The sequence below is a fragment of the Girardinichthys multiradiatus genome, chromosome 7 (genome assembly GCF_021462225.1).
Source record: "Girardinichthys multiradiatus isolate DD_20200921_A chromosome 7, DD_fGirMul_XY1, whole genome shotgun sequence".
Taxonomy (NCBI): domain Eukaryota; kingdom Metazoa; phylum Chordata; class Actinopteri; order Cyprinodontiformes; family Goodeidae; genus Girardinichthys; species Girardinichthys multiradiatus.
Genome location: NC_061800.1, coordinates 11,749,027 through 11,765,195, shown reverse-complemented (window position 1 = coordinate 11,765,195; position 16,169 = coordinate 11,749,027). Strand labels below are relative to the sequence as shown.

The 16,169-nt window shown below is 40.3% G+C and overlaps 1 pseudogene; it reads right to left on the bottom strand.

Annotated features, from left to right (window-relative positions):
* Positions 1–4,289: 4,289 nt before the first annotated feature.
* LOC124871408 lies at positions 4,290–7,167 on the bottom strand (annotated as a pseudogene).
* Between the last annotated feature and the right edge of the window lie 9,002 nt (positions 7,168–16,169).

Genomic DNA, 16,169 nt, shown 5'->3' with positions numbered 1-16,169 from the left:
AAAAGTACATTTTGAAAATAACAACCTTTAAGCAGGTATTAAACATATTTTTATGTTATAATGTTTTTTATTGATTTGATCTAATATTCAAATCTTAAATGTCTTGTTTTAGCTGTGAGTAGAAAATCTTAACCGGACTAAAGGCTTTAAAACAGGCTGTGTGTAATCTGTCTACAAAATGTGTTTCACTTAGTGAATTGTGTTACTGAAATAAATGAACTTTTCAATAATCTTCTAATTTATTTAATGACTGTACACACACTAAGAACTAGGGTTGAAAATCTGTTTTAAAGAATACATTCAGGTCTCTCCTACATCTAAATCCTTGTGGGAGAACGTGGTCTGATGAAACCAAATTTAAACCTTTCTCCAACATTAACAAAAATCTAGTGGTGCTTTGACAGATTATCCAGGCTGCTTTTGTACTTTTTACATAATTTACCCTCTAAAAGGTTTGCTTGTCAGATGAATCATATGATTTATATGTGATATAAAAGCTGTAAAAATGCATCTCATTTCTCACTATCCAACATCACAATAACCTTGCATTTTTACAGCAGTTGCTGCATTTAGATTGTCTGCTCCTCTCAGAGAAGGTTCACCACTTCAGCTATGCGTTTTGGCTTTCTCTGAATCACTCCAAGATGTTCTGCGAGGTCCATTTGTAGCAGGATCTTTCATCCTGTGGATAGTAAAGCTTTCTAGGACTGACTTTATAAGTAAAGCTGGAGAATTTGCGTGACACCTCCAGCCAACCTGAGGACTGAAAACCCAAACATCTGATGGGTGTTAGATGTTATCCCAGTTTTTTCTCACCAGTTAGGAGCTTTAAATACCCCAACAAAGTAATGTTAATCTGGATTTATTATTTCACTTCTTGCTTTTCCCATCTTGGAAAGCTTCCTGATCTTCTCTTTGGTCTTGTGGGTATCCTGACGGGAACTTAAACCAGAGATGTTTTCCGTCTGCATCACTGTGGAAGCGGTTAGCTGGGGGGTTCCATCGGCTCAGCATTCTGCTTAGAACCTAAAAGTGCTCTTTCTGATCCGAGTGCAGTCGAAAACACTTCTACCCCATCCAGATTTTTATTGGGTAATAACAACCGAAATATTAAGATGTTCTTTGAGGAGAACTTTAAACTCCTTGCAAATAAAACATGAGAGGGAAGTTTTGTTTTACAAAAGTATCACTGTGTTAATTTTCCTTGATAAATGTTTTACTTCAAAACAAAACAAGCCACATTATTTATGTGCCACTTATGAACGTTTTATTTTCTCATTACATTCCTTTGCAAGGATTTTGTGTTACAGTTCAAAAAGTCACTTTCTGTTCTCCGTTTGCTGTTTAGTGACTATCTAAAGGTCAGTGAGTCATAGAGTTGTCTTAGGTGGTGAGGTAATCTGCCCTCTGCAGCCTGTTTTTCCATTCCATTTTTCAAATGCTTCATGAAACCCTTGTATCCTTTAATTCTTTTCTACCCAATCCGGACTTACCTCCTCCTCTTTCTCCTCTTTCTCCTTGTTGTGGTTTAATTGTGGTTTCACATGAACAAACCTTCGAAGATCAAATGTCTTTTTATCACCAGTCAACCAAAAGGTTCCTCTTTTGTGAAGTTTGTGGTATAAAGAAACCGTAGCACCTGTGAATTTAGGTTTAATCCCTAATATGCAGCGCTCTAAGCTTCCCTCAGCCAGTTTGTAGCAACACCGCTTCTGGAGCAGAACTCTGAAAATACCAACAAGCTTCAGTTGGTGTTCTCACTTGCAAAGCAGCACCTGTCCCCTCAATGCTCATTCAGGTCTGATTATTACAGAACCTCTCACAAGAGCCTTGACATGAAACTTCCTCTTTATCATGTCTATACCAAAGCTCTGACAGAGGGGGTCTGGCACACGGATGTTAATTTGACAGCAAATCACAGGACATATTAAAAGAGTTAAAAACATTATTTCCCGTGTTCTGTCAAGCGTTAAATTATAATTTAAATCAACCGTGTATGTGCAGATAAACGTTCATCCTTGCTGTGGAAAATTGCACTTATGTTGAAACTTCCAGCATCAATTTTTGACTGTGTGAAAACTCCGAGAGAGAGTTTCAATAATTCTTAATTAAGAACTGGAATTCAAAGCTTTTGGTTGCACATAGTAGACATGATACCCTGCACGTAAATCAATAAAATCTTTCATTTTATTAGCCTTTGATTTTGATGTAAGTTTAAATGATAAATGGGCCAGTTAAGAAAGTAAAGGGACTGGAAATACAGTGTCTTGCAAAGCTATTTTCAGGCGACTGTGGCTCAGTAGGAAGAGTAGTTGCCTTGCAATCAGAAGGTTGTGGGTTCAATTCCAGCTTCCTCCTGCCATATGTCAATGTGCCCCTGGGCAAGGCACTTAACCTCAAGTTGCCTACCGATCTGCGCATCAGTTTATGAATGTGTTAGTGAGTGCGATTGGGTGAATGTGGCTCTAGTGTAAAGCGCTTTGAGCGGTCTGTATGACTGGAAAAGCGCTATATAAGTTCAGTCCATTTACCATACCAATAGTGTGGAAAAGTTTGGCATAAACTAAATCCCACAATCCAGGGTAAATAACCTCATGCCAGCTGTGGAGGTGGAAGTGTCATGATTTGAGCATGTTTTGCTTCAACAGAACCAGGCAAGCTCACCATCACAGAATTCAGCGTGAATTCTACCGTCTATTAAAGGGTGCTTGAGGAAAATGATATGATAATGACACCATCTGTGGACCATGAAATGACAATGACCCAAAACATCCCAGTAAATCCACCAAGGACTGGTTGAGAATTTAAAAATGGGAATTCCTGGGACAACTCAAAGCCCAGATGTTTGTTGATCTTCTTGAGATGCAGGGCCCATGAAACCCCCCCAAACATCTCCTAGCTGAAAGTGAGGAGTGGAGCAAACTTTCTTCAAACTGATGTTAGACACCTCCAAGAATGGTCCTACTGAAGTTATAGCATATCCTAACCTTTTCCTAAGCTAGATAAAATATGTTCATTGGTATCTTCTGTTTAATTAGTAAAACATTGTCATTTATGTGCACTTATTTATTAAAGATAAATTGCAAAAGTTGTTCAGATATTGGGCTGCATGGTGGTGCAGTTGGTAGCACTGTTGCCTTGCAGCAAGAAGGTTCTGGGTTCAAATCCTGGCCAGGGGTCTTTCTGCATGGAGTTTGCATGTTCTCTCCATGCATGCGTGGGTTCTCACTGGGTACTGTGGCTTCCTCCCACAGTCCAAAGACATGCCTGTTAGGTTAATTGGTCACTCTAAATTGCCCTTAGGTGTGTGCATGGTTGTTCGTGTGTTGCCCTGCGATGGACTGGCAAGCTGTCCAGGGTGTACCCTGCCTCTCACCCATAGACTGCTGGAGATAGGCACCAGCTTCCCTGTGACCCACTATGGAATAAGCGGTAGAAAATGACTGACTGTTCAAATATTTAAGAACTCCAGATATATACAAAATATATCTAATTTAAGGGAGGTGTTGTTTTAACCATGACAACTCATGTCTGTCAATTAGATCACAAATGTTTAGCAAGGACAAGAAGGAATAATGGAGAAATTAGTCTGCATGCTTAAATCATGTACATAAGACAACTGGAACATTTCATTTTCAACTGACCCTTCTTGTTTCTGACACTCACTACACAAATGCTCAGTTGGGAAAACTAATTTATTTATTTACCAGGTTTACCGAATCATGAGTAATTCACACAGTTATACTTCCTCTTAAAGTGGTATGGTGATTAATTTATTTAAATTGTGTATTTCATAAGACCTGCCCATATTTACAAGGGCTAACATGCCAAAGTAACATGTAAAAACGGTGCAGCCATATTTTTATGGACAACTCACTTTTCATTTTGTTGGTCAGTTACTACTTTACAACTCACTTAGAAAAGGTGTTAGGGTCATAATGTAAGTGATATTTTTGTGCTTATATGTTGTCGTGCAGACCTCAAGAAATATTTGCAAGCTTTTACTTTCTATTCTTCAATAAATGAACTAAAACATGATGAACATGTATGCTAAGTCAATATTTTAACAATACAAAACAAAAGATTTAACTTCTTCAGCAGTTTTCATTGGTTTATTTCAGAAATATTGTGGAAATTAAACCCATGACTAGCTGGTCAGAAACTCAAAAATTTAACCATTTCAGATTTGGCAATGCACCATACCTAAGCAAGTTCTTACTAAGGGAAGATACTCAAGGTTAGCTATTTTTGATGTGTGTGAGGTGTTTATAAATAACCACAGACTTACTTTACTTAGGCCCATCGCCCCTCCTGGAGCACAGGCCATTGACGACAGTCTTCCAAGGCCTCCTATCCCGTGCTGCTACCACTAGTTGTCCCCAGCCCAGGCCTGAACATTTGATATCAGCATCAAGATCTCATCTCCAGGTGTTTCTCGGCTTGCTTCTCTTTCTCTTGCTCTAGGGGTTCCTTGTCACTGACTGTCTTGTGATGTTGGATGCTGGCTTTCATAGGGTGTGTCCCAGCCATCCCCACTGTCTCCTCATGATCTCTTCTTCCATAGGCCTCTGCTGCGTTCTCTGCCACAGGTCGTGTTACGAATACTCTCTGGCCAGTGTATTCACAGGATACTGTGCAGGCACCAGTTGACAAAGGTCTGGATCTTCTTCATGGTGGTCTTGCTCGCTCTCCACATCTCTGTACAGCAAAACTGACTTGACATTGGAGTTTAAGAGACAGATCTTAGTAGAGTAGCTGTTTCTTAGGTACCAGATGCTCTTGAGCTGGATGAATGCTTTCCTGGCCCTGTCTATTCTGGCTTTGACGTCCGCATCTGTCCCTCCCTGCTTGTCCACCATGCTTCCAAGATAGGTGAAGATGTCCACTTCTTCCAGGGGTTCTCCATCAAGTCTGACTGGCTCTTCACAGTCAGTGTTGACTTTCAGGACATTGGTCCTGCTCCTGTGCATACTCAGGCCCACTTGTGCTGAGACTGTCAGGAGGCTGTGGGAGAAAAGCACCAGGTCATCTGCGAAATCCAGGTCATCCAGCTGTGTCCAGAGGGTCCACTGGAAGCTGTTCCTCTTCTGGCTTGTCATCTGCTTCATCACCCAGTCGATTGCGATGAGGCACTGGACAGGTGATAAAAGGCATCCTTGCCTAACCCGTCTTTATCTCGAAGCTTCTTGTGAGTTGGCCTTTGTGAATCATTTGGCAATTCAATCCCTCGTACAAATTCTTGATGAGGTTGACGGTCTTCTGTGGGATAACATGGTGCCTTAGCAGCTTTCAGGGTGTCTCTCTGTCTACACAGTCAAAGTCAGCTTTGTAGGCCACAAAGTTGACGTAGAGTGGAGAATTCCATTTGATGGACTGCTCTACAATGATCCTCAGTGTAGCTATTTGGTCGGTGCACGATCGGTTCTACCTGAAGCCTGCCTGCTGGTCGCATAGTTTCTGATCTACTGGGCCTTTAAGTCTCTCCAGAATGACTCTATTGAGCACCTTTCTGGGCATCAACAGCAGGGTGATGCCTCTGTAGTTCTTGCATCGGCTGACGTCTCCCTTCTTGGCTATCTTGACTAGGTGTCCTTCCTTCCAGTCTGTAGGGACCTGCTCCTCTTCCCAGACCCTCTCTAACAGTCTGTGCAGCACGTCAACGGAGAAGTTGGGGTCTGTCTTTAGTGCCTCAGCTGGGGTCACATCACAAGTTTGCCTATAAAAAACGTAAAGAGACTTAAAGATGTTAACTCTGTAAGGATTTTGAGTTTGTTTTAAAATAGTAAAGCCCTGTTTTACAGGGTCTGCTCTCTTACACAAGTTGTCTGTGTTCCTTATAAAAATATTGAGTAACTGCTCATGCAGGAAGGCTAGAAAAGATTTTTCACAGCGCTTCTTACATGTTTCTGTGCAATAATTCTTAACGAGAAATCGGAATTGGCTAGAGTTGGTATTGGTAGGTCCAAGCTTTATAAAAAACAAATAGATCGGAGCTTCTCTATCTGCAACTAAAACATGTTTTTATTTTTCAACAAGTTTCACTTGAAGGATCAAGTTTCTTTTAAAAACCAAAGCCAACAACTCATGAGGCTGGATAAAAGAATTTTACCTACAACTTTCTATTTTGTTGAGGAGTCAGCTTTTCTCATTTCCTGCATGTCAGAAGTGACAACTGGTCTCCGTCACAGAGTTTCATACCTACAGCAAAAAACTTCCCCCACCACCTTCTCACACACACCCACATCCCCTATGCATGCGACCACATATCCACGTGCTCTGAGCTCTCACATATACGCACTGACACTAAAACTCTGCAGTGCTGTTTGGCCATGTCAAACAATGCACCATTTCTGGAAAAATACTGAAACAAATAAGCAGAGGGAAGAGACAATGGTCAGTGAAGCAGAGTGGGAGGGTGTGAGGTGCTCGGGGGTCGCATTCCTGCCACTGATCTATAGCACCAGCTCCTTTTCATCTCAGCTTCTGCTTCTACTGCTTAGCTGCTGTGCTTAAAAATTTTAAAAAGACCAAGTTTGCAATTAAATCGTTTTCCAAGTTCAGCACTGACGTGAACATAGAGATCTAAAATTTTCAGGTTGTTGGTTTAGGGTCCATTATGACTGTTTCATTCATTGTTCTTGGTTTATTTTGAGAAATCATCTTGCCACAGAGTGACAGAGAGACCTAAAGTTTTCACTCAGGAAGCCTCATTAGTCTTTTCAAGACTTTGTACTCTTGCCCTTCGAGCTGTGGGACTTTTTCAGTGTACTGTACCCTGAAATACAGCCACACCCTAAATTTCAAACATTACATCTTTTTTTGACTCAACAAGACGTATACAGAGGAGTTTATGGTCAACAGCAAAAGCGTGCCCACATCTTATTGACTCCGCTGCTCTGCCTACTTTTCAACTTCTACTTAAAGCAAACTCATATAACATTTTCCACTTCACTACTGTTACTGTTCATACCCCTTACAATTTTTTACTTCACAACTACAAACCACAAGATTTATTATTTTGTGGCTCTACCCGGGTTTATTGATCAGTAACCTGAAGCCCTGAGAAGATGAAGACATGTAGTAAGTGGCCCAGGTCCCCTGGACAGTTGCATTGAGAGCTGTAGCCTCTGTAAATGGTGCACCTGCTCTACCATTGAGCCACGCCATGCCCACTTCAATGTATTTTACTGGGATTTTGGGTGACACAAACAAAACTTTTGCTTGTTTAGAAATTTCAATTTTAGTGCGAGTAAAACCATTAGTGAACAGCAAATACGACGTTCTAACTCACTGGAGTTGGAAAGACCTGATCTAAACCATTACCTTGTAGCTTTGACTGCATGTGATATCATCCTAGAATTAGCTCCATCTATCTTCCTATTAACACTGATGGCACTGAATTTTGTTTAGGACTTTCTTTGTAAAGGGGGCCAATGTCATGTCACACTTTTCAGATACCTAATTGTGAAAAAGTAGAAAACCATGTGTTTTTTTCAACCACTTCCATCATGCATCACTTTGTGTTTGTCTATGAAATAAAATCCCAGTACAACTTGAAGTTTGTGGCAGAAACATTGCAAGACACAATGCGAACAAGTTCAAAGAGTGGGAATCCCTTGGCAAAGCGCTGCCTTGCTGACTGGCAAACAAAGTGTTTAGAAGAGATTAATGAAATTCTGAAACATTCTGCGGCTACAATGCAGAAGTTTTGATGTACCAACTACCTGAATTAGTCATCCGTTACTCAGAGGATTACTTTTGAAACCTTTGAAGACACACATTTTCATTTAATGCTGCTCTTGTGTGTGGCTCAGCAGGGAAGAACAATCTATATGTGAAATCTCAGTTTACTGATGGTGATGATGGTGATCAGTACTAATCTGTCTGTCGACATGTGGACACATTGCATGATATTACTACATCCACTGTCATCATTATCACCACAAAGATTAAAGGTGGAGGAAATGATAGAGGCACCTGGAAGATCTAAGGACTGCAACCCCCACAGCATCATCCTGATCAGCAAAACTGGAATGGTGAGTTTAAAACCTATTGTTCTTTGTAATTGTTATGTGCAGTTGTAATGTTCCTCTTCTGTTGTAGACTGTGATTATTCTCTGACCCGGCATCAGATTCTCGCTGTCTGACAACCTTGAATAAAAATGTCATGTAGCATTTACACAAACATAAAGAAGAAAAATAATGTCTTTGCAAAAAGGCAACAATTGTTCCCTCTTCTGCTACAATATGACATACTGATGATTGCAGTTATAATAATGTTATTTGTCATATTATTTATATCATTTAGCTAAATTTAGTGTTAGTTTTCATCTGCTTATAGTACAGAATGCTATACTGTTTGCTCTGTTTTGCTGTTGTGCTCTTTATAAAATTAGTCTACAGTCATATTCAAATAATTAGCATATGTGTTCAAAAGAGCCTTGTTTGTTATATTAAGTATTTTTTGAAAAGTTAGTATTGAGTTATTTTTTTAAATAACAGCCTTTGAGCATTTATAAAACATACTTTTTAAAAAGCCTGGTCTGATGTAATATTCTATTCTTAAATGTTGTATTTTCATTCAGCTGTAAATAGAAAACCCTCATAATTAACACAAATAAAGGCTTGAAAGCATCAGATAGTGTGCAGGAAATCTATATGTGTTTCGCTTAATGAGCTAAGTCACTGAAATAAATGAACTTTTCAACAATATTCTGATTTGCTGAATGGGTCTATAACCAGCTTATTTTAGCTGGGTAATTAGCCAGGCCTGGGTAGACCTGCAGACAGATTGCTCATGGCTTACCAACTGTAGTTTTAAACTCGTTTGTTGAATTGCTAACAGATATAGACGTTTATAAAATCACAAGATTATGTATTTAGTGACTGGAAATATGTCCAAACTGCAGAATGTGGCTGTCTTGTAAATGGGGCTTTCCTTCAGTGTAATGACTGCAGTGCATAGGCTGAGAAAAGAAGTCACTTTAGGACTTTCTTTTACAGTTCAATAAGACGTTAAACAACCTGACAGAAACTTTAAGCACTTTTTAAAACCTCTGCATACCTTGATGCCAGTGACCCTTCTAACCATAGCCCTAGCATGGGACAAAGCAATAAGAAACCACACTTGTATTGTTGTGTTGTTGTGACTGCACGGTGGTGCAGTTGGTAGCACTGTTGCCTTGCAGCAAGAAGGTCCTGGGTTCAATTCCCAGCCTGGGGTCTTTCTGCATGGAGTTTGCATGTTCTCCCTGTGCATGCGTGGGTTCTCACCGGATACTCCGGCTTCCTCCCACAGTCCAAAGACATGCCTGTTAGGTTAATTGGTCAATCTAAATTGACCTTAGGTGTGTGCATGGTTGTTTGTGTGTTGCCCTGCGATGGACTGGCGACCTGTCCAGGGTGTACCCTGCCTCTTGCCCATAGACTGCTGGAGATAGGCACCAGCTCCCACTATGGAATAAGCAGTAGAAAATGACTGACTTGTATTGTTTTCCTAAACCCTCTGCTGCATCCTGACAGCAAATTCATGTTGTAAGAATTTTATGAAGACATTTTCTGGTCAATTTCATTGACCAGAAAAAGCCTATAGCTTGCAGCAATCATCTGTGTGATAACCCACACACAGCACAGAGTGTTGTGTCAAGATCCTCATGCAGGCAGCCTGTCCAGATGCATTCAGTGTTTTAAATACTAGCAAAGTTTTTGCACATCATTCTCAGCATGTTATTTTCTCCATCAGATCCTGCTGATCAGCTGCTACTGCTACACATGCTGCATTCGCTTTGTCTTTTGCTTTGTTATGCTCATTCTACAATCCCATTTTAACCCTTATAGTTCACAGTGGTTATAGGTTTGTGACAACCTTCCAAGGTGGATCAGGGATGTAATATTACAGTGTTGACTTCAGTGTTCAAAATTTCAGATGATCTTGAGGCTTTGGCACGTTTATGTCACGGAATGAAAGGATGATCTGAAAAAGGCTTGTGTCTTTGTCCTTTGGCCCCATAGTCATGTATTCCAGATTTACAGCTTTGCTCTGGTATTTGCTGGTTATTATTCTCGAAACTGTGTGCTTAAGTCCTATGTTTGGCCAATCTGAGTGTCATGGTCAGCCATGACACTCAGATTGGCCAAACATAGGTTACGTAGAAAATAACACCTTAAGACAGTTTTACAGCTTCCAGTGCCTTGGTTTAAGTAATGCATAAGAAAAACACAAACGTATTTTTTTCCTTCAACCAGTTTATATCTTGAAATATTGTACGTGGAATCGTGTTACCCCATTGAAAATAATGATAATTAAAATTACTTATTCCAACCCCCACCAAAACCCGCACTGTCCTAAAAATCATTTTAAGAAACATAACATTCCCTTAATCACAATACCATGCAATAATAATGAAATAATAAATTCTGTAGGAGATGGTTAATAAGTGCTTGTTTTATTATTATTAATTTATTTTAACTTATTGCTCGCTCAAATTCTGTGCCACATGTCTGCCAACGACATCCTAGATCTTCTTATTTGGAGGAAAAGTCATTATTTGGATACTCATGCAGCTTAAAACCAAACAAGCCCAAATCATCATTCTTTCACCACCATGATTGGCAGTTGAAGTTTTTGTGATCATATGCCATGCCTGGTTTACATCAAACTAGTAATTAAGAGCAATTACCGTGCCAGTTTTGTGCAAAGGACATTGATTGATCCAGAAGTCAGATAGCCATATTCCTTTAAGAGAGAAGAGGCTTTGACCTGGCAGCCTTTCCAAATGAGGCATACTCTAACCTTTGTATGCCTGCCCTAAGGGAGATGTTGTTATTTACATAAATCTTTCTAAATCGGAATTAAGCTGTGGTTTTAGCCTGTATGCTTGCAGTACTTTCAAAATTATTTTAATATCCTGTGGGTAAAAATACACTACTCACAACAGAGAGATTGGAAGAGTCACAGAAAGGCATAGGAGTGGACATCCTTTGGCCACATCCCACACTGATGAGCGCTTCATTGTTAACAGTGCCCTGCAGAACCAGATGATGAATGCCACTCAACTCCAGGGACATTTAAAGGAGGTGAGAGGCACCAAAGTGTCACGTCAGACCATTAGAAACCATTTACATCAGCGTGGTCTGTATGCAAGACAACCTGACAGGGTTACCAGGCACAGACATCGTTCTCTTGCATGGGCCAGGAAGCATTTACGTTGGATGAGGGACCAGTTGGCCACCAAAGATGTTGGAGACGTCAGGGAAAACGCTATGCATCAGCCACTGTTGTCACCAGATGAGTCGTTGGTGGTGGTGGTGTTAGTGTGGGCAGGTGTGTCTAGTCAGTACAGAACTGTCCTACACTCCAAATGGTACAGTGACAAGTCCATACCTCCTGAATAACATCAGTAATCCAGTCAATGTGTCCCTGATTAACAACACAGGCCTTATTTCATCTTCATGGACGACAATGGACTTGTGAACAACATGAGACGTCACATTATTGAGACAATGACTAATTTTGTTGGGCTATACCCACAACTGTTGTTGGCTTTTGTTTAAATAAGTTGTTTGAGATGAGGAAATCACCACTTAAATGCCCTACTTTCATAATTGTAATATCACTGCAGTGTGAATTTTTTATGTTGTCCATAAAGTACACCTGAAAGCCAAATATCCTAAACGTTTTGTGAGTAGTATAGAATTTACCAGAATCAGAAAAATCACCAAACTACAATTACAAAGAAAGAGCAGTAATTGTTTTTTAGCTTCTCATTGCTCATGCTGGCCTTATATGTGAAGAGTCAGTGCCATCATGTGACAGAAACTCAGTTGTTTGGCAATTAATACTGAAAATGTCTTGTCCTCTCTGCTCCTTGGTGTTTTCCTGTGCAGGGGTCCTCGAGGTCAGCACAGATTAATTAGTGCTTGGCTCAGCTGATATTGTAGATCTCCCATCAGAGAATCCATCAGCAGCGATGTGAACAATCCAAGAGTAATGAGCTGCAGCCCTGACAGCATCTGCTTTATGGGATTGATAAGGGGTTTGGGGATGATGTGTTGTAGTTGATCTGAATTATCTGAATTGCTGCACAGATGGGGGTTAACATTGTGAAATTCAACAACTCATGTCGGGGTACACGCTGGCATAACAATGAGTGTCTCTTCAGCAGAGCACCAACCAGTAGCATGTGCTGGGCTCTGCAAACACAAACGGCTCTGCCCATATTGATGGCTGGAGTCAAACATCCAAGACTTTTACTGGTGCATTTTGGAGCTTTTATCTATTTGAGAAAGAAGCCTGTGTAGGACAAAATGTAGACATTCCTCAAGTGTCTGACATGCATAAATGAAACCCTTTGTCTTCCTGAGTGTCAATATCACACTGACCCTAGATCTTATTCAAGGCATTTGCTTTATCTGGGTTAAAATTATTTTCTCAACTAACACATATGACTTAAGGAGACCAGCATCAGGTCCTTTCTCAGAGATGTACAAAGGACCTCAAAAAACTGTGATGCAATGTGCATCTGGACACCTTTCTATTAGCCCCAGCATGTTTGATGCATCGGATCAACTGGGTCTGCCTTCACCCCCAACCTTTACATCAATAACTCCATCAATGGTGTATTGCTCCTTCTTTGAACAATTTATGGTAGATACTAACCACTCCAGACTGGGAAGACCCCAGAAGAGCTGAAGTTTAGAAGATGCTCTGAACGATTTGACTAGCCATCATAATCTGTTCTTCGTCAAACTCACACAAGTCCTCATGCTTTTGCAAATTTCCTGCTTCTAACACATTTCACCAAATACATCCCACCCATTAACAGTTTCCATGATGGCATAAACAGTGCTACTTATGTCACCATCAGCAGTCATAATGTTGTGCCTGACCAATGAGGATTTTATTCATGTACCATTCTGAGTCTTTTAATATCAGACATTCACTGATACCGGGTCTTAATCTGATAATACGTTTTATTAAATAAAACCAATGGCATTTATTCTTGAAAAAAACCCTGTAGTTTTAAAGTGACATGGAATGACATGGAATGTACCTTAATATTGTGATTGTATCCAACTGAACCTAACTCACCAGTGACAGTGCAGTGTCCACCTTTCTTACAGCAACGTATCTTTTATCCTAACTGGACCTACCACAGGACAGCCGCAATATGCTGCTCCAACATACAGTTACCTGCAGTAATGTTCTTACAGCACCTCACCTGTTACAGTCAGAACTGTATCATTGTTTTCTAAAGATTTATCTGATGTGACACATACTGCTTGTTTACTGCTACAAAAGCATCATCAGGTTTAATGAAGTGCTAGGTCAATGTTAGCATGAACACACTGTTTTAATATGACTTGTTGGTATTTTGTCTCAACGTATCTGAGCGTAGTCCCATGATCATGTGTGGACCCAATACTCAGTAAAGTTGTTCCCCTGCTCCATAAACTAAGCAGTTTGTTTTGAACGTCATGAAATTTAATGACTAGCATTTCAGCCGCTGTCTGTGCAGCCCTACCACACTGACAGCTGTATGGTGATATCTGAGCAAAGTATGCACAGTAGGTCACTTGACACAGCTAGGAAGCTGCAGCAGTCAAAGCAGTCTCTCTTTCACTGCAAACATCATATTAAAAGGGGAAAAACACTTTTGATGACCATTTTGCAAGTTGTGCACATTGAAATAGCCAGTGATTTTTGGAAAATTAGCTGCACAAATGACAGGCAGAGAGCTCACTGGGTTGACATAAAATCACAGAGTGCACCAAAAAAAGGTATCGGGAGATGAATTTGATCAGGGATTCCATAAGAGATCATTTCAAAATGCCTTGATGCCCGACCCTCTGCTGATAAAATGTGGAGGACTCTATTATTTACAAACTGAACTTATGTAATTTTTACATATCCAGACAACTGCATACAATCACTTTAACAGCTATGTTAACTGACTTAACCGATACAGTTTTTATAACTGAATTATTTGCAGATATACAAGGAGCAACAGCTGAGAGAAAAACAAGATCACTCACAGATCTAATAAAGAGCCTGAACTTCCTCTGTATGGGGTGAATGCTTGGACTGTGACCTGTGGATAAATCAGCATGGAAAAGAAGTGTGAGAAGTAGAACTGCTTGTGTAAACTGTTTCACCCTTCAAAGGACTCAGACAAGCTGAGCAAACAGCCACTGGCTCCATCAGGCACAGCCACCACACATGTGACGTATATAGGATGAGACCAAGGCCCTGAGAAACAGGTGATGGGTGGTGTGCAGAGGGCGAGCAACCTATGGCTGAAACTGAGAAAAACAAAATAGAGAGAGAATTCACAGTGTTCTCGGACCTTTCCACGCACCACTGGTTTGTTTCCCAGAAAGAGTTGTAATAAACCTCCACAGCACACACTCCACTGCCTGTTTGTCAGTGAAATTTACAGCACCTTGCAAAAGTATTCATACTTTTTTTTTTTTTGTGATTTGCGATTTTCTTTGAGTGGAAACATTGTGCTGTGGGCATGTGGACAGGGAAGCTGGTTTCTGTTAAAGGGAAGGTGGATGGAGCCAAATACAAGGCAATCCAGGAAGGAAACCTGTTGGAGGCTGTATAAGACTTGAGGCATGGGTGTGTATCACCTTCCAACAGGACAATGACTCTAAACAAACAGCCAGACCCACAGGGAATGGTTTTGATCAGTGTCTTTTAGCCCTGGTCCTCAAGGCACACTGCCTTGCAGGTTTTAGAAGTTTCTCTGCTTTTACACACCTGATTCAGATTATTGCAGTTCAGCAAAAGCCAGTTAATTAGCCATCAATTGAAATCAGGCATGCTGAAGCAGGGAAGCATCTAAAGCGTGTAGGGCAGTGTACCTTGAGAACAGGGCTGAAAAACATTAGTTTATAAAACATATTCATGTGTTAGAATGGCCTAGTCAGAGTCCAGACCAAAATCCAATTAAGAATCTGAAAAAGATTTGAAAACTGACTGAGGTTGAGCTAATTTGCAAAGGATGGTCAAGAGTTTTAGATTCTGTTTGTATAAAGCTGCTAGAAACATCTGTGTGATGGGCTGGCAACCTGTCCAGGGTGTATACCACCTCTCATCCACACCCGTAACCCTGCAAAGATAAGCAGAGGTGGATGGATGGTAGAAACATACTCCAGTATTTTATAATCCATGAGTACTCTTCTTTCTATTTCAACAATTATGCATCACGTTTTGCTGATATTAAACTGATATCTATTAGATAAGCAGATTCAGGCATAAGATACAGTATCTGCATATTTCCACCACAAAACAACTAATCTAGCCTACTCCTAAGGCCCTTAAAGTTAAACAATTGTAGCCATCATGTTTCACTTGTGCACATTCCCTTTATATTACATCCATCTGTTTGGGGCTGTTAGATCTCCCTCCAGCCGCCGTAAGTCATTTCCAGGTCTTGTTTGGCCTTCAAACTGTGGAGCAGAGATTCAAGAGGATGATAACAGCTTTTAAATTATTGGTTGTTTGCATCTTTAGAGAAGTTATCCATTCTCTAACATTGGTTTCTGTCTTTAAGGTAAACCCATAAAGGGGACAAACTGGATTATATGAGTGAAATCAGTAATTCATAGAGCTTATGTGAAGGAATTATCTACAATTAGATTCTGCATGTACATATTTAGACTCACGGTAAAAGGAAAGTACACCATCTTTTAGTTTCGGATTGTAATGCAAGAATCAGGTTCTAAAATTTTTTAAACCAAATTTCAATTGTTCAAAAAAGCACAGATTCTATAACGCCGCTTTTTATTAAAAAAAATCCCCCCCAAAAAAAGTATTAAAACAGCATGCCACATGATGCAGTAGAATGTAAAATCACCTGTGGCAGTAATACCGTAACTCTCAATTGTCATTTTTCTGTATCACTGTAGCACCACATTATTGTGGAGGGATTTGTATCCACCCTAATTGAAAGGTTGCTTCTGTTTGTTTCTGCAGAGCTTTCTTGAGGTTCTCATTCATTATTTTGAGGTCCAGAACAATCCCAAATCACCAACCCTCCACCACTAGGATGAGTTAATTGTGCTGAAAAGGTATGATCGACATTTACCAAAAACAGAATTGTGTTTCCGGCCAAACATCCCTGCTTTGGTCGAATTTGTCAAAAGGACATTACTGCAGAAGT